Here is a 5880-nt window from a genome sequence, read left to right as displayed (position 1 = left end):
GAAGAACATTGGAAGACAATCAAGTAAATCTTAAGATTAAGAAGAGGAACTATATGTTAGTCTATAAGGGTGTGTTTAAAACTCTTAGACTACACCATATCAGATTTCGAAATTTGCCTATGTGCTAGTAAATATTTCTGATAAGATGGTGGTTACTCTGGGGGTGGAATAGTGATTTTGGAGAAGTGTTAAAACCTATCTGAAGTCTCTAGGTCTACCAGAGAGGGACTGAATGTTAAGGTTGCAGGAAAGGTACTTATTCAGTCTAAGGAAAGTTCTATACATTTTTGGCACCATTCCAAATTGCCTTAAACTACTAGTGTTAATTTCTTGATTAACCAAAAGTAGTTGCCAAAGATATAGAATCCAGTATCCCAAGAGATGTTGGGTTTTATGCCCTAAATAAAACTCATTTCAATATAATCAGATTTACTTATTAATATAGATCAGAAATAACATTTAATGTTGCATGGTTCACATGATTTATTTCATGATTATATTTACATAATGTATAAATTCATCTCAAACCCTTTTCACATACTTGATCCTGTTTATTGTGCCGTCAACACATTGGAAAGTAAACTTGACTATGTGAATAAAGTTTCCTAGATTTATCAGACATAGGGTTTTACTGATATGATAATCTACAACAGAGTTTACTTGCATTTGGAGAAGTGCTATGTTCTTTCCAGAACATTGGTTAAAGTAAAGCTCAGGTTGGATGCATGGAGTATGCATCGGAAGGGACCGATATTGAACTTTGACTTAGATTTATTAAACTTACCGTAAAATCTATTCAAGTCAATATCGCCTAGTTGATCCTAGATCAAATGTTCTTAATCCTGTTATGATTAGGCTCAATCTTGAAAGGCTATTCGTGTTCTTTGATTTGTTAGTTAAGCCTACTTTTAGGTCAGGGTGATACGTACATTTTGGGAACACGGTAGTGCAATTGAGTGGGAGCGCTATCATAAACATGGAATCTATAGCTTCTATCTGGCGAATAGTAAGCAAAGGATGATCTCCTTCGAGCTTGACCAAACGAACATAAATGGTGGAGTACTCATTTTACATAAGCTGAAATATCATTTATACGGGGTCAAGTGTTTTAAGGAATAAATACATTGTAGGGTGTAACTGTAATTTAATCCCTTTACAGTGTAGATCATTCATATAGAGGATCATTGATCACATTAGGATTATAACAATGGATAACTAATGATGTGTCTATATGGTGGAACATATAGAGCATTCTATATACTGAGAGTGCAATTCTAAGTTCTATGCGTGGATTCAACGAAGAATTAATGAGTTAGTGAATTTTAGTGCTAAATTCTTGATCTACTTATTGGAAGCTTGGTTATATAGACCCATGGTCCCCCCACTAGTTGAGATAATATTGCTTGTAAGACTCATGTAATTGGTTTTGATTAATCAATTATAATTCTCAAATTAGACTATGTCTATTTGTGAATTTTTCACTAAGTAAGGGCGAAATTGTAAAGAAAGAGTTTTAGGGGCATATTTGTTAATTATGATACTTTGTATGGTTCAATTAATAAATATGATATTTAATAATTATTTATAGTTATTAAATAGTTAGAATTGGCATTTAAATGGTTGAATTAGAAAATTGGCGTTTTTGAGAAAATCAGATGTAGAAAAGGTAAAACTGCAAAATTGCAAAAAGTGAGGCCCAAATCCACTAGTATAGGGCCAGCCACTTTTGTAAGCAATTTAAACTGATATTTTCATTATTTTAATGCCAAATAATTCAAACCTAACCCTAGGGGAATGCTATAAATAGATAGTGAAGGCTTCAGGAAAATTACACTTAAATTTTCTATTTTTCCTTCAGAAAAAAACCTGAGCCTTCTCTCTCCCTATCTTTAGCTACCACTTCTTCTTTCTTCTTCCTTTGAATTTCGAAATCCTTAGTGATTAGAGTAGTGCCCACACACATCAAGTGATACCTCAATCATAGTAAGGAAGATCGTGAAGAAAGATCATCAGCAAAGGAGTTTCAGCATCAAAGATTCAGAGAAAGAGATCCAGGTTCAGATATTGATAATGCTCTGCTACAGAAAGGAATCAAGGGCTAGATATCTGAACGGAAGGAGTCATATTATTCCGCTGCACCCAATGTAAGGTTTCTTAAACTTTATATGTGTTTATTTCATCGTTTTAGAAAGTTCATATTTAGGGTGTTAATAAACATACTTGTGAGTAGATCTAAGATCCTGGTAAAATAATTTCCAACAAGAGAGTAGACATATAGAGAGGAATTTCACATTATCAATGATTTTGTGATTAAGGAAGAGTAATGGTGGAGAAAAGGTTGTGGTTAATTCAACCTTTCAGATCCTATTACGAGGAGTTTACTACTACTACACTTGATTTGTATATCAAGGTGTTGAGATTATTTGAAACGCACTTTTTGTTTTATATTAGTGCAAGTGGGAGTTTGTTGGGTTTTATGCCCTAAATAAAACTCATTTCAATATAATCAGATTTACTTATTAATATAGATCAGAAATAACATTTAATGTTGCATGGTTCACATGATTTATTTCATGATTATATGTACATAATGTATAAATTCATCTGAAACCCTTTTCACATACTTGATCCTGTTTATTGTGCCGTCAACACATTGGAAAGTAAACATGACTATGTGAATAAAGTTTCCTAGATTTATCAGACATAGGGTTTTACTGATATGATAATCTACAACAGAGTTTACTTGCATTTGGAGAAGTGCTATGTTCTTTCCAGAGCATTGGTTAAAGTAAAGCTCAGGTTGGATGCATGGAGTATGCATCAGAAGGGACCGATATTGAACTTTGACTTAGATTTATTAAACTTACCGTAATATCTATTCAAGTCAATATCGCCTAGTTGATCCTAGATCAAATGATCTTAATCCTGTTATGATTAGGCTCAATCTTGAAAGGCTATTCGTGTTCTTTGATTCATTAGTTAAGCCTACTTTTAGGTCAAGGTGATACGTACATTTTGGGAACATGGTAGTGCAATTGAGTGGGAGCGCTATCATAAACATGGAATCTATAGCTTCTATCTGGCGAATAGTAAGCAAAGGATGATCTCCTTCGAGCTTGACCAAACGAACATAAATGGTGGAGTACTCATTTCACATAAGCTGAAATATCATTTATACGGGGTCAAGTGTTTTAAGGAATAAATACATTGTAGGGTGTAACGGTAATCTAATCCCTTTACAGTGTAGATCATTCATATAGAGGATCATTGATCACATTAGGATTATAACAATGGATAACTAATGATGTGTCTATATGGTGGAACATATAGAGCATTCTATATACTGAGAGTGCAATTCTAAGTTCTATGCGTGGATTCAACGAAGAATTAATAAGTTAGTGAATTTTAGTGTTAAATTCTTGATCTACTTATTGGAAGCTCGGTTATATAGACCCATGGTCCCTGCACTAGTTGAGATAATATTGCTTGTAAGACTCATATGATTGGTTTTGATTAATCAATTATAATTCTCAAATTAGACAATGTCTATTTGTGAATTTTTCACTAAGTAAGGGCGAAATTGTAAAGAAAGAGTTTTAGGGGCATATTTGTTAATTATGATACTTTGTATGGTTCAATTAATAAATATGATAAATGACAATATTATTTAATAATTATTTAATAATTATTTATAGTTATTAAATAGTTAGAATTGGCATTTAAATGGTTGAATTTGAAAATTGGCGTTTTTGAGAAAATCAGATGCAGAAAAGATAAAACTGCAAAATTGCAAAAAGTAAGGCCCAAATCCACTTGTATAGGGATGGCCACTTTTGTAGGAAATTTAAACTGATATTTTCATTATTTTAATGCCAAATAATTCAAACATTACCCTAGTGGAATGCTATAAATAGATAGTGAAGGCTTCAGGAAATTTATACTAAATTTCAACACTTTTCTTCTGACTTCTTCTGATTCAGAAAACTGAGCCTTCTCTCTCCCTATCTTTAGCTACCACTTCTTCTTTCTTCTTCCTTTGAATTTCGAAATCCTTAGTGATTAGAGTAGTGCCCACACACATCAAGTGATACCTCAATCATAGTGAGGAAGATCGTGAAGAAAGATCATCAGCAAAGGAGTTTCAGCATCAAAGATTCAGAGAAAGAGATCCATGTTCAGATATTGATAATGCTCTGCTACAGAAAGGAATCAAGGGCTAGATATCTGAACGGAAGGAGTCATTATATTCCGCTGCACCCAATGTAAGGTTTCTTAAACTTTATATGTGTTTAATTTATCGTTTTAGAAAGTTCTTATTTAGGATGTTAATAAACATACTTGTGAGTAGATCTAAGATCCTGGTAAAATAAATTCCAACATCTATTGGTTATTTTTCTAGCAAATCAGCTTATAGGGCCCAAGCTGCAGATCGAGTGAATTCTTGTGAGGTTGCCGCGGCCTTGTGGAACAAGCTTTGGAATAGTAAAATCCCTGAGAGGCTCAAGGTTCTTTGGTGGTGTATCCTCTCTAAGGCTCTCCCTGTCCGCGCGGTCATAGCCAGAAAATTTCCTATTGAGGATGACAGTTGCCCGTTGTGTGGAGTAGAAGTCGAAACCATGGAGCATCTCTTCCTATCCTGTGACTTTGCCTCTCGTTTATGGAGGTCAACCCCTTGGGGTATCTACCCTATTTGTGATACTGGAATTAGAATGTGGGATTGGGTCAAGTTCTTATGGGACCTAAAAAGCAAATGCATTAATGATGAGGAGGCCTTCCTTTATGCGTCAACAATAATTGATAAGATTTGGCAAACGCGAAATGATAAGGTACACAACAACAGCTTTGTTGATATTTTTAAATGCATTGACTCTATTTGCTTTTCTTTTGCAGATCACCAAGCTTACTTACTCCCTTGCCCCAAGTTGTGCTCGTCGGATGTTTGGCGTCCTCCCCCTCAGGATTGGTTGAAGCTGAACTGTGACATCAGAGTAGGGTTGGATAGCATGTGTGCAGCTGTGGTTGCAAGGGATCATGTTGGCAAGGTGATCGAGGTTACTACTTCTAAACTGGAGTTTGCTGATGCTCTCTGCGGGGAAGCGGCGACGTGCTGCTTAGCTTTAGATGCGGCTAGGACTCTAGGTTTTCAACATATTATTGTTGAGAGTGATTCGAGGGTAGTGATCAATGCCCTCAATGGGAAAGATTCCCCTTGGGAGCTTGAGAACTATGTCTCTTTTTGTAACAAAATCTCTCCTTCTTTTATCGGTTGTAGTTATGAACATGTTAGTAGAATTTGTAATTTTGCGGCCCATAATGTGGCCAAGTGGGATTTTTCCCATCAAAGGTTTGGATCTTTGCCTCTGACCTCCTTGCCCGACAATCTTTTCTGTAACGACCGACAGGTCTAACTGATTTATGCTAATATATTGCACGCTTTTTTTCAAAAAAAAAAAAAAAAAATTCAACAGTTCTTGTTCATTTATACCCGAACAATAATTATATTACTGGAAAACAACATATATACAACTGTTTCCAAATAACAAAACTGTAGATTCTAATTTTATGCATTATTATTTTTTGAGCTGTAATCCATTCTTAATTATTTTTTCAGATCAACCAAATTTCTATATCAATAATTATTTGGTTGATTTCCTCAATCTAAAAAATATTTTCCATTATGAAGAAAAAAAATTACGAAGAGGATTATTATAAATTTTGTACCTTAAATTTCTTCTCGAATTCGATTATGGGTAAGATTCGAAGTTTGCCCGATCTCCTTCTCTTCAAATTCTCTGCCCTGTACGATTTCAAGTTTTGTTTGTAGGTTGTTTTTGCGTTTTTTTTTTTTTATAACAATGGAGGTCAAAATCTCTCTGTTTT

Source organism: Cannabis sativa, chromosome 2, assembly GCF_029168945.1.
Source record: "Cannabis sativa cultivar Pink pepper isolate KNU-18-1 chromosome 2, ASM2916894v1, whole genome shotgun sequence".
Taxonomy (NCBI): Eukaryota; Viridiplantae; Streptophyta; class Magnoliopsida; order Rosales; family Cannabaceae; genus Cannabis; species Cannabis sativa.
This window is presented reverse-complemented; position numbering follows the sequence as displayed.